The sequence below is a fragment of the Canis aureus genome, chromosome 3, assembly GCF_053574225.1.
Source record: "Canis aureus isolate CA01 chromosome 3, VMU_Caureus_v.1.0, whole genome shotgun sequence".
Lineage (NCBI taxonomy): Eukaryota > Metazoa > Chordata > Mammalia > Carnivora > Canidae > Canis > Canis aureus.
In genome coordinates this window covers 71,929,050-71,953,876 of record NC_135613.1, presented here as the reverse complement: position 1 = coordinate 71,953,876, position 24,827 = coordinate 71,929,050, and the positions used below count along the sequence as shown (strand labels likewise).

General features: G+C 49.0%; 1 long non-coding RNA gene across 2 annotated transcripts in view; it reads left to right on the top strand.

Annotated features, from left to right (window-relative positions):
• Positions 1 to 24,827, top strand: part of LOC144311308 (uncharacterized) — a 205,647-nt gene that overhangs the window by 172,027 nt on the left and 8,793 nt on the right. Inside the window, exons 2-3 of one of the 2 annotated variants that reach the window (XR_013376876.1) lie at positions 11,411 to 11,585; positions 12,224 to 12,400. This is a non-coding gene — a long non-coding RNA (uncharacterized LOC144311308). Of the gene's footprint in view, positions 1 to 11,410; positions 11,586 to 12,223; positions 12,401 to 24,827 lie in introns of those variants that run through there. The other variant, XR_013376877.1, reaches the window with a different exon arrangement.

Genomic DNA, 24,827 nt, shown 5'->3' with positions numbered 1-24,827 from the left:
GCAAGTATGCCCAGGCCACCTCGCATAAGGAAACTCACCTCTTGGAGGCTGAGTTTCCTAATCAGTTAAACTAGAGGTTTCAGACTATGTGGTCTCTTCCAGTTCTTTCATTCTATATCCTAAACAAAAGGGAACATTTCAAAGATGGAATTAAACACACACACACACACACACACACAAATTGACAAATAGGGAAAGCTTTCAAAAATCTCATTCAAATTACTGCTGGATTTGTCTGTTAGTGAGATTTGTTTCTTTGCATGTGCTAATTGGTCTTGGCATTAATTAATCTGATTTCATTATATTCTCTTTAATTTGTCAAGATATCATTTCGTTATTGGGTGACAGAACAGTTTGGAGGATTGTTAGAATTGGAATGGGTCCCCCCCCCCCCTTTAAAGTTCCTGGAGAAAAGTCGTTATCAATTAAGTTAATTTGCATACACATTAGGTTAATCGTTTTAGTTTAGCCAAATTTGTGGAAATTTACATAGCAAATTGACCCTCCACATTTCACTTAAACATATGTAGCACACCGAGCAGTGCATTTTGAGTTGCTAATGAAACTGGGGTTATTTTACACGCTTCTTTTAGTAAAAGAGGTCCAATTAGACCAAGTAATTTTTTATTTCATCCGTAATTGCAAAACAAATAAGCTTCTTGGCATTTTTTTTTCTAGCAGCAGCATCACACGGACAGGGACGTTAATAGGGAAGTCATGTTTTCCTAATTAAGCCCGGTTTGATTCCTGCTCACTGTTCGGCGTCAGCCCTCTGCAGCCTTCTTGTAGGTGTTCTTCTGCCTGAGTTGCTAAGCCTCCTGGTATACCTATTAATAGAAGACTCCCCCGCATGGAGCCAACTGAATTAAAAAAATGTAACTGGGAAGGCAGGGTGGGAATTTTGACAGATTTGTTTTTAAAATTTTTTTTTTTTTTTTTTTTATGCCAGAGAAGAGAAAGTTGAATGCAGAAAGGGGTCTTGGTTCTCTCCATCAGGGGAAGAAAAGAGAGAAAAATAGCTTTTGTTCTCCCCCAGAAAAGAAGTTGGCATAACACATTGGTGATGTTTCAAAAGTGACTCCAGGGGCTAGCTTGTTCAATGTTGGAAAATTGGCTGCCGTCCCCCCTTCTAGGACTGTGGAGCGGTTGGGAGCTTACAGTAATGTGGGATAGTTTCAAAGAGAGAGAGAAAGAGAGAGAGAGAGAAACTGGAACTTGAGTTTTTGCTGAAGAGACAGGGAGAGGAGGAATTGTGGCCTCTGTCCTGGAGAGGGTGGAAGTCAGAGGTGAGGGATGTGCTGGGGTGTTAGGGTTAGACTTATATAGGGACCGTGCTCCTACTCTTTCTTCTGGTTCTACACCAAGCATACAGAAGTGCTTGATCCACTGTCCTTTGCTTGTTGTTTTTTCTTTTAGCACAGATTTTTCTGAATTGTAGAAGAGGAGACTAGAATGGACAGTTGATAGGATTTGGGCAGATGGAATCAGAACAGGGTGCTGTGCCTTCAGCATGGAGTTAGGAGACTTGGATTCCTGCCCTGGCTGAAGATGGCAAAAAGTGATCACAGTGCTTCATTCCCTCTCTGTGCCCCATCCTTTGCAATGGGACACTGTAGCTCTTCTTATTAAGAAGCGGAGTCTATTTCCATCCTCCTTGAATCTGGGCTCTCCTATGACTGGTTTAAGCCAATAGAATGCAGCAATAGTGTTGACATGCCAATGCCAATCCTAGGCCTCAAAAGGCTTACCTGCCTCTGTTCACTCCCTTGGAACGCTGCTGCCACCCAGACCGGCCAGCTGGACGAGATGGTGAGAGACATGTGGTCCATGTATCTCCATTGCCCAGCTGACAGTCAATCCCCAGAAGCAGAGCTGTCTAGCTGACCTGCAAGAGGTGCCCCCCCCCCCCCCATTACCAGCTCAGCCCAGCCTACATTTCCAGTATGCAGAGCTGTGAGCTAAATAGATGATTATTACTTTTAGGCACTGGGTTTTGGGGTGATTTGTTAGGAAGTGATAACTGATAGAACCATTAACCAGTTGTGTGTCCTTGTGAAAATTCTTCTTCATGTCTGAACTTCTGGGCTCCTAAATCTATAAAACCAGAGGAACCCTAAATTTCCTTCCAGCTCTATAAAACACTCTGACATCATCTTGCTATGTTGAAGGCATCCTGGCATCTCATCAGAAAGGGCTCCAGCTTGGGCACTTTGGGCTGTGATGAGCACTGTGTACCAGGAGGATTTAGTTCATCAGCTCCTCTCTAGATGAGAAGAGGATGTGATAGGTAGAAGTGGAGAGGAGAGCGTTGTCTATCTTGGAACAAAGAACAGAAGCAGGAAGCAGTATTGGGGCTCTGGGACGTGATGTGGTGATCGGGAGGTATGTGTGCATGTGAGATTTTTGAAGACAAAGTTATGAACCCCGAGGGGTCAGTGGAGGGAGCTTGCTTTGGATAACCATGAGTTTGTTGACATCAGTTACAGAGCAGGCTCTGAACCCGGAATGTCATCAAGGTAGGGCACCCAGCCTGGGGCCTGCAGACCCATGGCACCAGGGCCATGTGAGCTGGTGAAGAAAGTACGCAGCCAGCCTGCAGAACTCAGTTTCTCAACCATGTTTTGCCATCATATGTACAGATGCCAGGCACATACAGGACACTTCTGTGGTATGCCTGAGTTATACACAAAACCCGGGTGGTCACCACCTTTACTTTTACCATTCAGGGTACACTCAGTAGTGCAATAAGAATGAGAGGCACAGTGCTTAACTTCTATAATCAGGGCTTAGTATTTGTGAAATGAATGGATGGTCAATGAATGAATGACTGAGTATTATTCTATAGGTACATTTGAATTCACTCGGATTTAATCAAGCAACTTATTTGCAAAGTTTAATTTTTTTATTATTTGTAATGCATTACTTCTGCAATATCTCTCCAGTGATAGAGACATGCTCCTCCAGAAGTAGCCCCATTATAGGAAATTTCACCTACTGGGTTGGGGCCACTGGCTATCAGCATGAGCTCAAGATAGGTCTGTGCTTTCCCTGCTCTCTTGGGTTTCTGAGAACCCACAGACCCCATGAGTTCCTGTTATCCCGGCTGCACTAGGCTCAGGCTCTTCCTCCTTTACCACCAGCCCTTGGTACCAAAGTCCCAGCATTCCTTGTGTTCAAGCAGGACTGGCTCAGGGCAGAATCTGGTAGCTTCTCTCTGAGTTTCCCTCATGCTAAGCCAGAGAGGACAGACACTCTATTGAGTATAGCCACTGTGGTCAAATGCTTGAGCTGGCAAGGCGAGGCCCTGAATCTTGACACGAGAAGCCTAAGCACCTCCAGGTAAGGCGTGGGTAAGTGTCTGGAACAGGATCCTAAGCCAGTTGGGACTCTTGGGTGGCTGAGAGCGAGCATGGCTGCCTGTTCCAGTCTCTGAGGCATCACAGGAGAGAGTCCTTTGGTGTGAGTGTCCTCCCACCTTTCCATCAGCACGTCCACCCACGTCACCCCACCCCCCTCGGCTGCCATGTTTCCATGACATCTTTATACCCACACCACTGGCTTACGATATGATTACTTTGTCTGTTTTCTGTGACTGACTACATTGCCGGAGGGAAAGGGCCACACTTACTCATCTTCCTATCCACTCGGTGCTCAACAGACTGCCTTGGACGTAGACTTTAATATGCGTTAATGATGAGCATTTCTGAGCACAGGGAGTTGGCCAACATCCTGGAGATCACACTCCATTGGTGCCTCTCTCCCCTGTACCGTGTGAATGCAGAACTTTTGGCAGGAACCTCATGCAGGGGACTAACTCTAGAGCCAGGCAGGCAGTGAGCAGATGTGGACGGGTCAGTGTAATGCAGTGGGGGGTGGGGGTGATGGGGTGATGAGGACAACTGGAGCATGTGCACCGTGCCTAAGACATCCAAATTTCTTTCAAAACACCTCTGGCCAACAAAGCGTGTGTGAGGTCTCCTGCGCTCAACCGCTGCTACAGGATTGAACAAACCTTAACTCTCCAATCCCGGGGGAGAAGTGACTTTGCCTGCAGTTTCCCCAGCAGCTACAAGGCCAGGTGGTACAGCAAGGATGTGCAGTCAGAAGGTGGAGTATTGGCCTTGGCTCTATCATTACTACCTGTGTGATGTCCAGGCCAAGCATTTCAAATCATCGTGCCTCAGTTTCTACGTATGTGGAGTGGATGCCCAAATGACGAAATAAGGTAGGCAAAGGCACTTAGTAAAATGTAAAGATTGCTATTCAAAGGCAAGGTACTGGGGTACTTGGGTGGTTCAGAGATTGAGCGTCTGCCTTTGGCTCAGGGCTTGATCCTGGGGTCCCGGAATCGAGTCCCGCATTGGGCTCCCTGCATGGAGCCTGCTTCTCCCTCTGCCTGTGTCTCTGCCTCTCTCTCTGTGTCTCTCACGAATAAATAAATAAAGTCTTTTAAAAAACCAAAAAACAAAGGCAAGGTACTGTTCTTAAGGTTCGTAGTAGAATCCTGTATGGTTTCTCTTTGGAACTGCCTATGCCCTGACCTCATCATCGTTGGGCAAGGATCAGTACTGGTTGGGTGTGCCACCCCTCACCCCATGGGCCCCACCCCTTGTCCTCTTGCTGATCCAGGAGCAAAGTAGAAAATGGCATTTCTGAATGAGGCTGACAGTTCACCAGGCACGAAAACCCACCCAGTTGTGACTCAGAGTTTTGGAGGCACAGATAGAATTAAGGAAATGTTAATGTATTCTCATTGCTTTGCCTCCTGCCTACACAGGCATAAGCAGTAAGAAGGGAGGCTGGGGTGGGAGAGAGGACAGGGAGATGCAGAGTTGTGTTGATGGGCTCTGGGGGTGGGGGCTGGGGGTCCGCAGGGTCCCAAGGCTGCCTGGCTGCTACAGCTGGGCCTGAGGTCCCCAGGGGACAGGGAGGGATGTGCTGGCATCTGGTCTCTGCCAAGCGAGTCGGTGGCCGGGAATGCAGGATCGGCTCAGGCACGGGCTAGAGCACAGGGGCTCCGGGGTGCACGTGCGTGCCCACGCAGGGGATGGAGGGGTGGAGGGGTTGCAAGCTGGATAATCCAGAGCTGTCTGCCTGGGTGCTGTGGCTTGTCAATGGCAAACAGCCGTTTAGAATCAATGTCTTTTCCAAATGAGGCCCCCGAACGTTGTATGCTTAATAAGATCCGTCTATCTGTGCATTTATGCAGGGAGCTGGTTCCCCAGGGCACGGCAGCCAGTATGCTACCTCAGCATGCAACAGTCCCCTGGGAAGCTGCCTCTTTTTCTTCCCCTCATGCGGGGGGCTCCAGGACCAAGCCCCGAGGGGTTGGGATGAGTGGCTGCCAGTTTGATGGGTGTATGTATAGGTGCCTTGTATCACTGGCTCTGTTAGCTCACTTTTTACTCCTGAATGGAAGTCTCTGTTGTAGCATTTGCCAAGCACCAACTGGGTGCTAATTGAGGGTGCCAGAAAGGTAAAGGAAGCATAGTCCCATCTCTGGGGCTCGCAGGCTACCTAAAACCTAGGTCTGTGATCCCTATAATAGCTCTCTCCTCCACGCATGGTACCTGGCTATGGAAGGTGCCCAAGCGATGTTAAAGCTCTCACAGCCAGGCTCAGGAGTGGTCGCTGTTCAATTCAATCTTGGGGCCACTAGGGGGATCCCTAGGCACCACTGGGAGTGTAGGGTGGCCGGACCTTTGGGGTTCTAAGAATGAAGCATGCTCTACACTTGGTTCGGGGAGGCTTCCTTGTAGAGCAGGGGGTGCCGCAAATGACCTGGCATGTGTGTGCTGGGGACATTCCATCTCGTCCTTCCCTCTGGCAGCCTCAGCATCATCCAGCTGAGCCGCCAGAGCAAGGGCCTGGTATAGGGCCAGTGACCCCGAGAAGAAAGGCCAGAGGAAAGACTTGGTGAGGCTCAGCCAGCAGCATCAGGCACGGACTCTTTGAACAATCCCGGGACTCCTCCCTTCTAGGGGAGGCTGGGAGGCCTTGCAAACATTACTTGCCAGGAAAAAGCTCTGGTTCTTGCTTTCTCTGCCCTCTCCTCCCCTTCTCAGGCCTTGAATGTTTTAAATGCCAGTCTTCATGGTTTGATGGAGAATTTTACACTAATGCAGAGTATTACCTAGTTAATTTGACTAGAATAGACAGTGATTTTACACGGTGAGGCTGTTGCCTCTTGAGCTAACAGTTCCATTACCGTGGGCTGGGCAGCCCACTCTCCTGGAATCTGATGAGCTGAGGGCCGCCTGCAAAGGGGCTTCCTGGGAGCTCCCTGGGAGGCTGGCGAACAGGAAGGGGCTGCGGACAGGCTGGTGATAATTTACTCCTTCCTCCGGTCATTTGCTCGTTGATGAGTTCCTTCCTTTACTCAGTAACTGATTCATTTGTTATTTCTTAATTAAGCTCATCCCTGTCACCCCTCCCTTCAACGAGCTTGTAGTGTGTGTCGGTGAGGTGCCAGACCCAGTGGTAGGTCCTGGGGGTACAGGGATGCCTGAACCAGCTCCTTTCGTGTTAGGTGCTCACAGTCATGCCAGAGAACACTGTCGCAAACAGCTAAGGGCACCACCAGAGGCCCGGAATCAATCCAAAGTGCTGTGCGAGTCTGGAGGAGAGGCTGGCTTGGGAGGCTAGGGCAGGCTCCACGGAGGGCTGAGACCTAAGTGGCCTTCAAGGTCTTCCAGTGGATAGGCGTGATGGGGGCTGGACTGCCAATGGGATCAGCAACTGGGTGCACAGAAATGCAAAGAGAATCATGTCCTACAGAGAGGCATCAATGACTGGGGCTTATTAAGAGGTAGATCAGGACCTGTCACCCCCCCACCCGCCCCACAGCACACCTTAGAGTTCAACATCCCAGTCTATGGGGGAAGAGAGAGGGACCAACCACTGACTTTGTGGAGGCTGTTTAGAATTCTCTCTCCTTCCCCAAAGCCAGGAAAGAGAGGCTCTGAGGCAATTATTCAGGGAGGTTGGGAGTGCCTGTAGGAGGAGAGACAATGCCTCCCTCCTCGGACAAAAGAGACACTCCGGTGCTTTGACTGGAGTTGGGGACAGCCAGGGGTTCTTGCAGAGGTTTGACTTATGTCCCCTGTTTGCTTCTTTCCTGGAGATTTCTGAAGTGGGGGCCAGGGAATGGGGAGTGAGGAGCACAGTGGTTGAAACTCAGAGTAGCTTGGGCCAAGGCCAGAGGAACCACAGTGCTGTGAGTCTGGGAAGGAAATGGGGTGGGGGCCCCCACCATCCTAAGTCTTCCCAGATCTCAGAAAGTACCAAAGAAAACCAGAAGACCTCATGGATGTGAAAGGGCAGGGTGTCTGGAAGAGGGGCACATGCCACAGGCCTGTGCACTATGTGAAGAGTTGGCCCTCCCCAGGGGTAGACCACTGGCAGGGGCGGAAGGCAGCTCCGCCGCCCTTCCTGACATGATCGTCAGGACTGGGGAAACAGGTGAAGCCAACACTAATCTAAGACCACCATGTGTACCTGCACATGGGCAAAGTTACCAGCAGGGGATGGAACCTGGCTGAAGCCTTAGACACCAAGGCGTTCCCCATGGGATAAGGCTGCAAGTTCCTCACAATGACCCCAGCCATCGCTGCCATCATTCCTAACTCCCAGCACTAACCGTCCCCCTCCCCCCCCCACCCCCGAGTCCTCAGCACCAGAGGATCCAGATCGAAAGGGACCAGAAAGTTAGGGTATCTATTAAGAGAGAATCCAGAGAACATGATGGAAGGTACGGCTAGAAAAAAAAAATGTTGTATTTATGCCCCACTGAGCATAAACTGTTTAATAAACCATTTCATAAACCAGTAAAACAAAGAGAAGGAAAGACATTCTAGGCAGATGTAACCACCAGAGCAAAGTCACAGAGGGTTGTGAGCACACGACAGGGAAGTCGGAGTGGTCTGGTGAGACTGGTAGGTAAGTGACGGGACAGGAGGGGATGGGGCACGGGAGGCTAATGTGTGCTCCCAGAAAGAAGCTGGAAATGATTCTGGAGGTTCTTGTCCCTGGGCAGCATCAGGCGGCCTCCCAGCCTCATCCCTTGTAGCTTTAAATTTCCAGCAATACTCTTCTCTGGGCAAGGCGAAGACCTCTGCTGCCCTTCAGAAAGCCCCACCTACCCCCTAAGCCCTCCTCACTAATGTATTTATTAAGGAGCACTTGGTCGCCTCTGTTGGCAGTTTCCAGAGCTCAGTGTTGGTCTGGGGCACCTGCAACCCTAAACAACCCTTCTCGGGACTAACGGGGGGCATGCCCCCTGGGAGACGCCTGTCCATCTCTTGCCTTCTCTTCTTGAAACAAAAGGTGGCTGAGTCAGGTTGCCATGAAGCTGGTGGATTGTCCTGCTGCCTGCCTCAGGGAGACAGTGCTTTGGGGTGGGTGGTAGGGAAGCTGGGGTTTAGGCAGTGGAAATGCTGAGATATAAGACCAATTAATTAACTTGTCAAATCCCTCTTCTCAGATAGCACAGTGCAATAGATTCTTTCATAATGAAGTGTCTATAGTGCGGAGCATCCATTTTCTTGTTTTCTTTGTGTTCAAATTCAGATTCTTGGAAGTATTCATTAATTAGTGTGGTATTTGCAATAGTTGCATGTAAAAAGTCAGAAACACTCTGCAATATTAAACAACTCTGGTTTCACTTAAATTTGTATATACGTAAGCCTAGATGTAAGCTACACAAGGTGCCGTGCGGTATCTCTACGTGACTGTTACACTGCGTGAAGAAGGATGAAAATCAACGATTTTGAATTATCTTCTGAAGTGATAATTTATCACGTGGGACCACATTAGAGTGTTTGGAAATACGTAAAATTCAATGCTTATTTCTGGATACATAGATGTGGGGCTCTAAGAATTTCATTGTCACTTCCAATTTATCCGGCCTCCGCAGAGAAGTTTCTTCAAATTGAAATTAACAACAACAACAACAACAAAACTATCTAAGAGCTACAGTGACTCGAGATGTCTAAGTTGGCATTAATCTCAACAGAACACAAATTATGTAAATGTCTCGATTATGACAACATAATTAGGGACTGTTTAAATAAAGGCAAGAAAAATAATTTTGGAGTAAATACACAATAGTTTTTGAATTATTTCGTCTTTGTTTATTATTCATCCAAACACTGTCAGCACCCAAACATGTGCAATAATAATTAAATTCATCTATCTTTAAGAGTTGCCAACTTTCAGTCATATTAAAAGAAATCCGCAGTCTTGCACTTATATTCGTTATTTTGTCATCATGAAGGTGCATTTGTCAAGCTAGGAGAGTAAGCATATTTTATCAGTGTGTTAGATTAATTTTACCTCTTAAGTATTTAGATCATGAATTCTGGGCTTCAGTTATTCTGTCCCCAACCCTACCGCCAGCACCTATGTCAGGAGAGGGTCTGCTCATCCCCTGTGACTGCCTTGGTTGACTTCTCCCAACCTCTGCCTGTGTACTGACATCGCAGCCCTTGAGGGCAAGGTGAGAAGGTTTGGCAAATGACCTAAAGCCTCAGCTGGAAAAGCACAGGTGCTGAAAGATTCGTGTCCTTACAGCCTCTTTTCACCAGTAAAGAAATCGAGTCAGAGAGGCAACGTGTCTTTCAAGGTCCACACAGGCCCTGGAAAAGTAGGGACTGTCTGGGAAGGGAGTGGGTAGGGACGGGATGAGGAGATGTTTGCACAAAACACCTGCACTTCAGCGGCCTCCGAGGCTTTAGCGCCTTCTCCTGGGTGGCCCTCCGTGGGCCTGCTGCCTACACGGCTCCGCCGTCTCAGGGATGATGGATGCCAGTGGGGGATGAGGGGGTGCAGTCTGGGATACAGCCCCAGGCCCCCAGCCCTTCTGCTCACCTCCCGTCTCCGGGTCTGAGTTGCCCCCCTTGTAGAACGAGCAGGCGGGCGGGACGAGCTCCGAGATGCCTCCCAGCCCAGACATCCTGTGTCTGGATGATTCCCCGGGGGGCTGCAGGTTGGTGGAACCCTGAGAACCGGATCTGGCCTCAATCCACGTTCCTCCTTCATTTCTAAAACCACGTGCACTTGCTGGAACGCTAACTCCATCTGGTCTTCATTCCCTTCCTCCCGATTTCGCTCCCTGCTGGAAAGCGCTGCATCACGCCCCAGGCACCTTGGGGAGCTGCTCTCACCAACTCCCTGGTTTTTCTCCCTTGAGGCTTAGCAAGGCAAGCGTTGCCAAGAGCTCCCTTCCTTCTGCCCCAGCAGAGAGGAGCAACCGCAGTCTGGGGGAGCCGGCTTCTTCCCTTTCGCTTTGGGGAGGCTGGCAAGCTAGGATCACCAGCCACCCTCCCTCGGGGGCCCGGGGCCCCACTTGCCCTCCTTGGCCTGCTGCTGTGTCTCTACAAAGTCCAGCCTTGGGCGGCCTGGCTCCCTCTTCACAATCGCATCTTCCACCTGCCACCTCCATCCCACACTCCTAGCACGTTCTGTCCCCTTGCTCTTCGACTCCTTCTTTCTCAGGCAGTGGAGTGTAGTGGTTAAGACTGTGCCTGAGTTTGAACCCAGCTCCCCTGCTCATGGGCTGCAAGGCTTTCTTTGACATGGTTTTCTTATCTGTCAATTGGGATGATGATTCCTGCGTAACGGGACGGTTGTGAGCCAGGGACCTGGTAAGTAGACGTAAATCGCGTCCAAAATCATTGGACAAAATCGTTTGATCCAATGTGAATTTGTGAAGCACTTTGTCTGATCTTCATTGCTCGCCCCAGGTTTCTTCCAGATTTTATTCACAGACCTCCCCTTTTTCTTAATTTCTAAATGAAGTAATCTGAATCAACATCCCACACGCCTCTGGAGAATCACTTATCCCAGTCGTTTTGAGGGTTCTCTGGGTGGCTTATGCCCTGCTGGTTCCTCGTGGTCCTGAATTCCTGTCCCCAGTCTATGCTGGAGTCCCCTCTTGACGTCTGGCTTTCAGCTATCGTTTGCCGCCTGTTCTGCTATCCCCACGTGTGATCAAAGGCCTCCTCCCTTCCCGCTGGTGCAAGTTACGATATTAGTGACGATGTTTATAGGGCTTTTGAGAATGGAAAGGGTTTACATGTACAAGAAGAGAAAAAGGACACTACAACTGTCACACGCCATTGTTCATAAAGTCACAGAGTTTGTTGCATAGAAAGTGGGGAAGTTGGGCCAGGTAAGGGATACCAAGCAGAGGGAACATGGTGGGCAAACACCCCCCAGCGCCCACTGTGACAGTCTGTTGGCACCTCATCAAAGCCACAGCCTCTGGGCACTCTGCTCTTCCCTTGGAGTTCCGTGTGGCCTGTACGGAGGTCCGGTCATTAGCACGTGAACAGAAGTGGTCCCTGCTACCCGCAAGCCTGGCCTGTGAAAACTTCCCACACACTCTTTCTTGTTTTTTTCCCTTTGATAGATGGTGGCTGTGACCCCCCAGGAAGACTTGGAGGATGCGTGTTGAAGAAGGTGGAGCCGCTGTTAGTCTGTCTCTTAGAGAAGTGAAGAGGAGAGCTTCTTTCACCAACCAGAGGCACTGGTTTTGTCCTGCTACATGAGTGAACAGTGAAGTTCTGGGTTCAAGGCATTATGGGGTCTGTTCGCTTTGGCAGTTAGCACTATCCTAATACACCCCCAAGCCTTTTCCTTCTCTAAACTCATCGTGCTTGCAAGTACGTGTGTAATACAGCCTTCCTTGGTAAACCCCAGGCTACACAAGGACGAGGACCATCTTATCTACCAGCTTATCCCCCATACCTGGTTCACAGTAGGTGCTCCATAAAGACGTGTCTTCGAATGGAGCGGAATTGATGTTTGGGGAAACATCGTGTGATGCCATCTGGGGAGTGCGTGGAGTAGCAGTGCCTTACTTTCAAAGCTTCGTGGTTCTTGCCCTACTGCATCTCTTCCTCCTCCTCAGGCCAGACTTCTGCCCTGGGCCTATGTCATAGCCTCATTCTGACTTAAATGTATCATGTGCTCTTAGACCTGATGCTTATATGACTGGATCCCAAAGGTTTGCCTTTGCCTTTGCCTTCAATGCTCTATGCTGCTGGGCAATGCATGGATCTGCTTCCTGTTGCCCTGTGCTAAGCCCAGCCACTTCTAGGAAATGGTCTCTATCAAACACTAACTGATAATAGGTGTATAGCAGATAGGATTAATATGCCAGAGATTTGGGGCACTGGGTAGCTCAGTCAGTTAAGTATCCAACTCTTGATTTTTGTCTCAGGTCATGATCTCACAGGTCATGGGATTGAGCCCTGCATTGAGCTCTGCAATCAATGAGGAATCTGCTTGAAGATTCTCTCCCTCTGCCCCTCCCTCACTTGTGTGCACTGCCTCTCTCTCAAATAAATAAATAAATAAATAAATCTTTAAAAAATAAAATAAAATACTATGGTTTGAAGACTGACTCCACCTACTTATTAGGTACAGGGTACATCTTTGGGAATGGATTGGTACAACCATCCATTGGTACATCCTTGGGAATGGATGTAATCTCTTTGTGCCTTAATGTCCTTATCTGAAAAATCGGGTTTTAAATAGGACCTGCCTGTAGGATTCTTGTAAGAACTGAATGAGATAAAACATGTAAAGCATGTAGAACGGTGCCTGGCACATAGTAAATGCTCAATAAGCATTGCTATTATTACTACTGCCCTTTCTAGCTCACAAAGTAGCCTTACCAATTTCAGTGAATACCCCTCCTGCAACTGTAGGAGAGCTCCATTGTAAGTAAAATGGAGCACATTCAGATTCAAATACTATTATTGAGAAGTTCATGGCCAGTTTTTTTACAGGCTAAATTAGTTGGAGAAACTAGGCCCAGTAAGTTTGTAATAGTGGCTAGTGAGTGGGAGGATGGGACTCAAACCCGGGTCCTGGTACAAAACCCCACTGCGGTCAGCTCACTTGATGTCTCCCACTCAGGATGGTAGTGCCAAAGGCATCACAGACTCACAAACAAGCACCGTTGTGTCTTAGGCAGGGAGCTCTCTCACACACACACGGGCACACCAGCTTCTCCAACCTGAGTCCAGGGGACAAGTCACTCAGTGATACTTCTGTTACTGACCACTGTCCAGTTCATGCCATGTCAGGAGTCTGCCCATCTGTAGGATGTTTCTCTTCAAAATGGGTTTCTGCCCTTGTATCTAGCACCATCTCTTGCTCTTCATTGGTCTGCCTTCCCCAGTTAAAGCCCCAAGCTCTTAACTTCCTGACTTCTCCTTCTTCATGAAAGAGGCCTCAGTATGTGCTTTAGTAGGTCCTTCCACAGACCCTGCTAGGACAGCCAAACTGATACATGGGTCCCTGCAATTTCCAAGGGGGCAGTAGTGAGTCATCCTATGAGAGGATATACAGGCAATGAGCATAAGTGAGGGTTTCAGGCATGGCTCTGGGTGGGTGGACTAGGAACGATGGCCTCAACAGTGAAGCCTTCCAAAGAATCTGCTTCAGCCCATACAGCCACAGGACTGGCCCCCACTATCACTCACCTCTTAACTCATGTCCTACTTCTCCGATTGGGGCACCAAGAAACAGATACCCTGGGACTGAAGATTTAGATCCTGCAACACTCTCTCACCTGCACCTTCCTAGATTCCTGCCAGCTCCCTGGGCCAGCCCGTGGGGCCACCTTACAGTCTCCCTGCAAAAGCTTCTGGGGAGGGTACCGCTCCAGCAGCAAACAGCTGCTCTGGTTAATCCATTTTCTCTGTGCATTTGCAAGATACATAATTAAGAGTTCTGCTGAGGGGGGAAATAAAGCACACCATTAGATTTGTTTAGCATATTACGCCAGGTCTAGTGCCCGCCTGGGCCCCTCTGCCACACAAGCCATTAAGGTAAGACTCCAGAAACAGCCCCAAGGACGCTTGATGGGATCTGTTGTGTGTTAATTGCAAGTAAATATTTGCTATTCGGGTTTTCATACGCTTCCCCATTGGTGGGGATTTTGAAAGGTGGGCTCCCCCATCAAATACTTTTCATTTAATTATCAGACCACTTAAAACTAGAGTTCCTAAGGCTCTCCCCATTTGCCCTTTTATTTTGTCTTGCATTTTGCTTGCTTCCTTTCTTTCCCCTGATCCTGCCTTCTTTCTTGCTGCCAGCTTCTCATCTCTCTTGCTCTTATCTGTGTCTTTGATGTCCAGAGCTGGGAAATAAGCCCTTGGTGGGATGGAATGAACAAGGAGTGGGCACCACGAATCCTGGATTAAGGGTGAGGCCAAACTTTGACATCCTCCTTTGAACCTTCTGCACGAGAGGATCATGCATGGCCCCTTGGACACCATCTGAGGGACTGGTGAGGAGAGGGGCTGGAAGACTCAAAAAAGAGATGGAAAAGTTTGGAGCTTGGGAGAAGAGAGCAAGTGGAAGAAGGGTGGGTCCAGCATGATGAGAAGGGAGGAGGAGGTTCTCAGGATCTTCCGAGAAGCTGAGAAATGGTATGGAAACTAATTTTTAATGAGTTTAAGCATGAATGCATAATGACCAGAGGAGTTGTGGACACCCTCACAGCACCCTGTGGCAGGAACTGTTCATGGCCCACCCAAGGGCCAGGTTGGGAGAGGTTACCATCCCTTATGTCTATCACTGGGGAGCAGAGGATGCTGGGAAGGGGAAGGGAATGTTAGCAAAGCTTAGTCTAATGTGTCATTTTGAGAAGGTGTGGTGAGACTTACCCTTGGGCTCAGAAGTCATGTAGGCCAACCCCAAGCATCAGTCCCCTCTATTCATCCCCCCAAATAGTGTTCCTTCATTGATATGAAGTGCACAAGCTTCTGTGGTACAAAACCTGTGGTAGGGCAGTGCTGAGGGTTAAAAGCTCCTCAAATCATTGAGACAGAATCTTTCTATGTCTTGTGATTCCTGGCCCAAGGTCCCACTTTGGAAGGTCCAGAGAGCTTGTCCAATCTTTCTGCCATGTCATTCCCTCACATATTTGAGCCCACCTGTCCAAGCACTTCTAAGCTTGTTTTCCTAGCTTCAACACTCCCCATTTTTATCTCTTCTCAGTATTTATCACAATGCTCACTCTGCAGTCCTTGGGTGAGCTGTGGTTTAACGTCCTCCATTAGGCTTGTTTAGCTCAGAAGAACAGGAACTGTGTTCTAGTCATTGCTGTAACCTGGTGCCCAGCAGAGTGTCAGTGGGTGAGAGACACTCAATCAGTATCTGTGGGAAGTGGTGTGGATCACTTTCCTTTCCATGTCTTCTCCCTTTGCATTCTGAAGCTTCTCTATTTACTTCTTAATATATATCATGTTGTTTAATCAGAGAAGACCAGAGCAGGACTACCACCTCCATGCTTGATGCCAAGTTGGCCAATTTTTTGTGTATAGTGCCAGATATTGAATATTTAAGTTCAAGTAGCCATAGTCTCAGTCTCCTATTGAAATCTGTGGTGACAGCCCCACAGCAACCATAGACAATATTTAAACAAATGGATGTGACTATGTTTCAATAAAGTTTTATTTACAAAAACAGGTAGTGGGCCGGATTTGGCCTGTGAGGCATAGTTTCTTGACCATTTTTACTCTAGACACTAAAATTCTAGGAATTCAGAATGGAATTGGATCAGCTTTTTTTTTTTTTTTTTAATTTATGATAGTTACACAGAGAGAGAGAGAGAGAGAGAGAGGCAGAGACACAGGCAGAGGGAGGAGCAGGCTCCATGCACCAGGAGCCCGACGTGGGACTTGATCCCGGGTCTCCAGGATCGCGCCCTGGGCCAAAGGCAGGCGCTAAACCGCTGCGCCACCCAGGGATCCCTGGATCAGCTTTTAAAAATAAACTTAGAGAGCTGCTAGGGCCGACTACCCTAGCAAGAAAGAGTGAGCAGGAAAGATCCCTTGGGCTTGTCATGGCAACAGTAGCCTCTGTAGAAGGCAAAGAGTGGGGAGGGTAACTGCAAGGCCTGTGGCTTGTCTGAGGTCAGGCTGAGAGTGAAGTTGGGCCATTGTTGGAGAGAACACTCCGTGTACCCAAGACTCTTCACTGATAGACTAGGTACTCTGTGAGCAGGCCAAGTGAGGAGAACCAGTCCAAGCATTGACAGTGCTCATAGAAGAACATTTTCACCCTGACAGCAGCTTTAGCAGGAGGGAGGAGCCCGACAGAGGGCTTCTTAAGGCCCTATGCCTAATTGAAGTGACTGGTGATGGTTAAAATTATGAGGAATGGGCACAGAAGGGATATGTATGAATGTGCCCATTTGTGCATCTGTGTGCATGTAGAATGTTCCTGTCCTTGTGTGTGTGCATACTTCTAATACTGAACTAACCTTTGTTCTTTGTTATAACTGTTTGCCATCTTGTCCATTTCTCTTTCCAGACACAGAGCTCCTTGAGGGTAAGGCCCTGTTCTTTTCCATCTCCATATTTCCAGCACTTAACACAGAGTCTGCTCCAGGCCCAATAGTTTAGTTGAGTCGTAATTAAATTGAACTGATGGTGGGCATTTGACACAGCCATAGGGTGTTCCAGAGAGTTGTACATGGCTGCCTTTGCATACGACAATGGCCATGGCTGCCTTTGCATGTGGAAAGTCCCCTATACATGTACTGGGGACTATGTAAGCAGATAGGAATTACTGCAGGGCACACGTGCATGTAGAACAGGGCGTTCAGGGGAGTGCATTTGAGATGTGCATGCAGACAGAAGATGTCAGAGTATGAGTATGGGCAGACTCGGGGTCTTCTGTGGGTACAGATGATGTGAACATACAGACAGTGAAATATTGTGGGGATGCAAATCAGGGCTGAGGTTTTATATGCATGGGATATGAGCATGTAGAATGGGATAAAGTTTGTGTGTACACGAAGCGTTTGCACATAAATCTGAAATATATAGTAGAGGCTGACCTACAGAGCGGCTGCTAGGGGTGTTGGTTTATATGACTCTGCCACAGATCTGAGGTTTGGGGATCTGCCCAGGAAGTGTGTATGTAGGGCATGCACATGCGGACATGGCCTGCCTATGGTAAATGTATATGCAGAAGTGTACACTGCAGATGCAGGCTGCTGAGGCTGGGCGATTCTGCAGTGTGTGTATGCAGATGTGCCCTGTGAAAGGTGCATACACATTGGAAGCGTGCAAGGAGCATTCAGCTCATGGGAGTGTCTGTAAATGGTTAGGGGGTGTGCATGCAGAAATAGACATTTGTGAGGATACCTGTAGGATTATGACTAACATCAGTACTCAGGATGCATCTACCTGGGGCTGTACGTGAATAATGGCCTTTTGATGATGTGTCTACGGGGATGAATGTACACGTGGACAGTTAGGGGTGTGCTGATGTAGGAGTGTGCGTGAAGACCTATGCTGTTAAGAGTATGTACACATGAGGAGCGTATGTGCAGGCTGGAGCATGCACCTTGGGGAGATACAGCGAGAGAGGTACCTTACAGGGTGCGCATGCACTCTTTCAAGTGTAAATCCTCATGAGTACCACCTGAAATGTGGACTTTTTGAGAATGTTTGTATGGTGGGGTCTGAACATGCAGATGTGGGTTGCTGAGTATGTGCATGCAGGCGTGGGACTTGGGAAGTGTGGGTAGGTGGGGGTATGCGCGCTCGTTGCCTGCCAAGGGTGGCGCTGGCAGTGAGCCTGCCCTGGTGGGCAGTTGAACATGTGTGCACAGCCGACATTGGTGTCGGGCATCCGGCAAGTGCTCTCGGCCACGTGCCTCTTCCTTTGTTGGACTGAAGCTCTCTCTGGGCTGTCACTGTCCTTGATTGTGAGTGTCCCGGGAAGGGACAGATGACAAAACATTAACTTGGCAGAGGCAGCTGAGCCGTCAAGGCTCAGGCTTCTCAGGAACTGGCTGCCCAGGAAAATGATTAAAAATAAATAAATAAATAAATAAATAAATAAATAAATAAATAATAATGTTCCTATGGACCCTTTAGCTGTTTGGGGCGGTGCAAGGAGGGGGAGGGGGATATACAGATTGGGGTGATAAAAAACAAAAACAAAAAAACACCAGGAAAGGGAGAAGGAGGAAGACAGCAAGCCGAGGAGCAATTTAGTTGAGCCCGAGGCGGGAGAGTGGTGTGGCTGTGGCAGCGGCCAACAGGCTGACAAGTGGTGTGTGTTTTACCTACCCATTAACCCGCTAACTCAATAAAAGATGCACAGTTACCACCACCCAGACTTGCCGCTGCTGGAGGAGGCTGGCCCACCCTGCCTGCCTCCCATCTAGAGGGGAGTCATCAACCTGGGAAGAGAGAAATTAGGCAGGATCCCAAGGAACCCAAGCATCAGCATCGCAATAACCCCAATCAACTCTGCCTCTCTCAGATTCTTTTTTTTAAACTTTTAAAAAATTTTAAATTCAATTTGCCAACATATTGTATAACACCCAGTGCTCATCCCATCAAGTGCCCTCCTCAGTGCCTGTCACCCAGCTACCCCATCCCCCCACCGGAATCTTCTATTCGATGCTCGCTTCTCTAGGGACCCTGTCTTGGGCTGAGGCTGTGCTGTGTTGTCAGAGTTAGGGTGCTAGGCTCCCTAGGGTGCTAGGTCAGTGATGTAAGCAGCCTCTGCCTAAGCTCATTTCCATTTGTGAATGAATGAGCCTCAGCCGGGTATCAGCAAAGGTTGGAGCCACATTTCAGTGTGCTGCTACCTCACCTGCAGAGAGTTAACACCAGCATGGTGTCAGGGATTGAGTGAGCACCTCCCTGTGTACAGGGGCCGCTCTGGGTGCCTTGCGGGCTGTACCAGAGATATGGGACGTGGTCTCTGGGCTCGACCAAGGGCCGTTGGGAAGGTGACGAGCAGGACGTGCTAGAAAGAACTCCAGGGCAGCCCGGGTGGCTCAGCGGTTTAGCACCGCCTTCAGCCCAGGGCCTGATCCTGAAGACCTGGGATAGAGTCCCACATCGGGCTCCCTGCATGGAGCCTGCTTCTCCCTCTGCCTGTGACTCTGCCTCTCTCTCTTTCGCTCTGTCTCTCTCATGAATAAATCAATAAAATCTTAAAAAAAAAAAAGAAAAAGAACTTGAGACTGAGGAGTCTTGGATTCTAGTTCTAAGTCCATGACTTTCTAGCTGTGTGCCCATGGAAAAAGACTTACCCTTTCTGGGTAAGTCTGACTCAGTTTCTCCGACTCATTGGCCTTTTAGTTTCATGTCACAGATAAGAGAATACACCCAGCTTACATGATCAAAATAAATACTTTATTCATCAGCATTCAAGTTAACAACGGCATCCGGTGTCCCCTTAGAAGAATAGCTGTGGAAAACGAACAGGTCTATAGTGATGTTTCTCCAGAACAAAGGGCCGTCTCTCCATAGTTCAATTCAAGTCACCCTGCTGACAGATGGAGCGGGACATCAATCTGCAGGCAGACGACTCAATCTCTCCAAGCCGCGGCCTCATCCATAAAGTGGAGACAACGATGGTTCTTACCTCATGGTCCTGTTGTGAGGCTTAAATGAGATAATATATGGAAAGCTTTTAGCAAAGGGCTTGACACATAGTAAGCACTGAATAAATCTGAGCTGTTAGAGCTGTCACGAGCTGTTAGAGGATCTCTGGGGTTCTTTCCAGGGACGTTCTGGTATGCGACTGGTCTTGGAAAGTTCTAAGGGCTCTAAGAGGGCAGGCAAATAGGCACCTGGGCCGGGGATGAGGGACATGAGGCGCTCACTCTCCTAGGCTGGGGCGAAAGGGTATGGGGTTGCATTAATGGTCCCCGCCGGGGCGAAGGGGAGAGGGAGCAGCAGCCTGGCACAGGCACCAGAGCGGAGCTACACGGGCCACAAGATCCCACACTAGATGAGGTAGCTGTGCATCTTCCCTTTCACTCTGGCAAAGACAGAGCCCTGGATGAGCCCCGTTTGGCTTTCTTTTTTCCCTGCTGGGCCCTGTCCTGCCCACTGGTTACACAGCTAGGTGCTTGGACAGCCCCACAGAAGCTGAGCTGCGGGGGGCAGGGGGGTGGGGATGGCCATGCCGACTCCTCTTTCCCCACGGGGAAGATAGTGCCAATAATAACACGTGACAATACTCCTACTAATGCTATCAGTGAGGCCACCACCGCATTCAGTTCACGTGGATGCCACGCCAGGCACTTTTCTAAGTACTTTGCATGTATAAAATCATTTCCCCCTTCTCACCACCCTGTGAGGTCAGTGCTATTACGGTCTCCTTTTTATAACTGAGAAAGTGGAGGCACAATGTTAAGGCGGGCGCCCTGATCACCCAATAAATCGTGCGCTAGAATCCCTCCCCTCTCCCGATGCAGGGCAAGAGAACACTTACAGGTCTGGTATAAGACCAAGGCCAAGCTGGAAGGCGGTGCATGCAAATGTTACCGGTGGTGGATGCAAGTCTCCCCTTCTATGGTTTTACAACATCCCTATTTTTCTTAAGTATGTTTGTCGGTAACATGAAAAAGCACGTAACCAGGTTCTGTTGCAACAGTGAAGGCAGGCCTCTGCTCCCCAAGCTTTACCCTGCTCTCTGGGAGCCCCCAGAGCTATGGGGAAGCTGCACGGCTGGTGGGGTGAGGGGGTAGGGGGTGAATGGGTGAGGGGAAGCTGCAGGGGAGTGTGGTGGGCGGTGAGTCCCGCAGAGCGGCCCCTCAGTGGGCAGCAGCAGCCAATTGGCTGCATTCACCATCTCAGGTCAGTTAGGGTAGTTTTCTGGAGTCAGAGGCCAAACTCTGGGCTCTGACTTGCTGTCGCTCGAGGGAGTTTGCCGGGAGGTTCAGGCCGAGGCTGCCAGGCAGTTTACCTTGCTGCCTCTCAAACAGGCTCCTGTATGAGAGAGGAGGCCTCGGAGCTGCCCCAGAGCCAGTGCGGGGCCCCTGCTTGGCTCCCATAAACACCACACAGCCTTGAAGACTCAGGGGTGGGTTAGAAGTAGAAGGACGGAGGCTTCTGTGGTGTAGACCGCCATCATCCACCCATACATTTCCTTACCCCTGGGCCCAGACCTCTGGTCCTGTCACTATGTGTTGTCCATCTACCCCAGCACCACCACCCCCCCCACCCCGCCACCGCCACTCTTCTGGTCCCAGGTCCACCCGTCTGGGGTCGCTACTGGCCTGGAGGGTCCAGGGAAGGATCCAGGGCGGGATGGAGCAGGAGAGGGTAAGTGGAAGAGCAGGAGAGGGGTAGGTGGAAAAGCAGGAGTGTGCAAAGTCTGGGCAGACTGGGTTTGGGGATGCTGGGAGGGCCCAGCACAAAGGCCAAAGTCTAGGTCTCTGCATTCCTTCCCCTGGCTGCGGAGACCCTCCACCCATGCCCACCTTCCTCCGGGGAGAAGGGAGCTGCCCCCAGAAGAAGGGGTAAGCAGGGCTGTAGAAACAGGGCTGCCTGGAACAATCAGCAACCAGGGGGCTGTCTGACTAGAGCCGGGCCTGCATCCCTTCACCCCCCAGCTAGCCCCAGCTGGCTGACTACCCCTGCCCCCGTGAGGCTGCCCTCCCTGCCCCTCTCTGCAGGGAGAGAGGGGGTGGCTCAGGGGGCCTGAGGGGGTCACCCTCGTCTCCCTTAACCCCAGGTTCATTGTCTCGTAAGGTGCAGGGGCTCCCTGGGTCCAGGCGTTCTGTGCTTGAATGTGTAGTGTTTATTATGCCTGGTTAAAGATCATTAAAGCCTTTGTTGGGGGAGCTGACTGACAAGGAGAGTGGATTAATATTAGAACACCCTGTCACAACTGGTGAAAAGGCGGGATTGATTTTATAGGGAGTTTAGTCAGAGCTGCGTGTAAAACCCCTGGGGTTGCTCTGGAGTGTATCCATCTCCTCCATTAGGAAGTCCCTGCGGGAATATTCAGCTGCCGTGTTTATTACAACCAAAGCTGCATATCATAGATATAGTATTAGCTGCTTTTATTCAGCTTTCTTGCTCTCGACTGCCCTGGCTCCTGGTGGCTCAGTCCTGTGTTCCCAGGCAGCTGGCTGGTCAAAGGAGGCAGTCATGGGCTGGACCAGGAGCCACACGTGTGTGTGTGTGTGCGTGTGGGTGTGTGTGTGCACACCGTGTGTATGCGCACCGTGTGTATGCTCACATACCTGTGCTTTGGGGTGGAGGTGGGGCAGCTGCAGAGCTCCCCCTTCGGGGGGACAGTGGGAGAACCTTCTACAGTCCCTGCTGGGGGATGCACCTGCAGGGCTCATAGATTCATTTCTCTAAGAGACTGTTTGCCTAAGAATTCACTGAACACTCCTTTGACTAGATAAAGCAGAGTGACGGTGTAGACCGTGTGCCAGGCCAGGGGTCAGCTCTGCCACCTACTAGCTTACAAGTCAACTAACTTCTCTGGGCTTGGTTGTATCAGGATAGGGAACATGGTACCCATCTTCTAGATGTGTTCTAAGAATTAAAGGGATATTACAAGCAAAGAACCCGGCACGTAGTGAGGACTCAATGCAAGCTGATGCTACTGTATCATTAGCTAATTATTCTAATATATTCAATTTACAAACATTTAGTTTGGACAAACTTTTCTGGAACATCTTTATTGCAGAAAACATGGCCTACATATGGAAGCAAAAGGGATGTGGAGCAATTTTCACCATTCCTTCTCCAGTGGGAGGGTGGGAGGGCTCATGGCTCATTGGGCAGAAACCCAGACCCAAGCAGGAGAGCTCTGGGGTGCTTGGCAGGCTGGATCTCAGATGATGTGGGATCTCAGATGCATGTGCAGCTAGGTGGACAGGGGGCTGGAGGCCAGTCACTCAGAGTGATGCTGAGTCTAAGTCACAGACGATGTGTCACACCAGGGCAGAGATAAAAGCAAAAGTTTGTTTAGGTGGGCAGCAAAGAGGAAGCTGGTCACCTGCCTGAGTCTCATGCAGGTCAAGAGTTTGAGAGCGAAAAGAATGCATGACTCACTTTTGCTGAACTCCTGAAGTCTTTCTAAAAATGTCTCCACAGCACTGAGCAAGTGGCCTCCCTTCTTTTCTAGCACATGGTGTTTACGACTGATATACCTCTGGAGTTGGGTTACTACTCAATTCTCTGTGACTTTGGGAAGTTATGCCTCAGTTTCCTTCTCTATAAAATGGATATAATAATAGTACCTCACAGGGTTATAGCGAGGGTTAAATGAGATAACACATGTAAAGCATCTAGAACAATGCCTGGCAGTTACAGACTTTCAATGTCAGCTGCTATCAGAGGCCCTGTGGCTCCCTCTAGAGTAGAGACCTATACTCACAGTTTCTGTGCCCAGAAGAACCAGCCCGGGGCTTGAGCACATAAGGAGCACACAGTAGGTGTTTTTTGAACTGTTGAAAACAGTTCTCTCAGTGGGATAGAGCTCTGTCACACTTGGCACGGTGGGGATGACTTGAAACTGCCCAGCAGCAGCAAAGTGAAAAATGAAAGACAGCAAGGTCAGATGCCAAGTTGGGTATTGTCAGAATAGGATATGAAGGTAGGAGTGGAGGCAATGGCAGGAGTTTCCACATCCAGTGAGTGCCCTCTGGTCGAATCAGAACCTAAGAGACAAGTCTAAGAAAAGGATGGCAGAGGAAGGCAAGGGACAAAGGTCAAATGTGTCCCTGCTCAGCCTGGATGGAAATGTGTGAACACCATCCTTCTGCCGGTGGTGGGGGAGAGGCAGACTGTGCAGGAGTTCTAAGCAGGTAGACTGTGAGCCTGGAGCTTGCCCACAGGCTTGCACCTACCAAGATACCCCAAATTTGGCAGGAGGTGACTGGGGTTCTTGGAGGAAGGGCAAGAGCAAGGTGAGAGAAGTTAAGATTGCATACAGGGGACACAGAAATCTGAGCTCTCGGGATATTATGAAAGAAAGAAAGAAAGAAAGAAAGAAAGAAAGAAAGAAAGAAAGAAAGAAAGAAAGAAAGAAAGGGAAAGAAAGAAAGAAAACAGCACTTGTGAGCCTTCCCTACAGCAAATACTGCAAAATCCTTTTTAAAAAGTATTTAAATAATACTAAAAACTCAAAGAAGATATTAAGGCATACTGAATCCCACCTTCAAGAGATAATCACTGCTAATATTTTGGGCAACACCTGTCGGCAGATGGAGGTGCTCCTAATCTCCATATCAGCGTCCCTCTCTGCAATACCAAATGAATGTACATTCTAAGAAAACACACACACACACACACACACACACACGAAAACTTGATGGCTAGTTGGCAAATGCAGTTTCAAAGTGAGTCCTTAATCCTCTCCTCGCCCCACCCTCAACCAGACTGCCACCCTTAAGCCTCTCCTATCTGAAGCCGGCAGTGCTTGGGGCATTTCGTTATCTAAGACACACATACAGATTTGTGCATATAAATTTACACTGATGGGCTCAGACTTTGTAGGCTGTTCTGTTATCTGATTTTTTTTCACTCTACAAAATTCCCAAGACATCTTTCCCAGTCAATACACATAGAGCTACATTATCATTTTTAATGACTGCATACTATTTTCCCATTTCGTAGATCTCATGCTTATCTTAAGCATCTTGCTACTGCCCGAAACTTAGGTTGTCACGAAAATTTTGCTTTTATAAACAACGCTTCAGCAAACATCCTCGTACTTCTATCTTTTCATGCTTAGGTGGTTACTCTCACAGGGTCAATTCCCAGAAATAGAACTGGCAAGTCAACAATCGTACACATTTCATATCTTGATACAAAAAAAAACTCTTCCAGATAGATAGATTCCCAGCCTTCAGCCATATAAAAGATTCTCCATTTCTTCATCCAGGTAAAGAACCTGAACCTAGTGTCAGCTTAAAAAAAAAACAAAAAAAAACTATACTAACCTGATATGTGAAAATAACATCATGTTGCTTTCCTTTGATTATTCTCGAGGCAAAGTATTTTTCATAGGTTCTGGCCATTTGT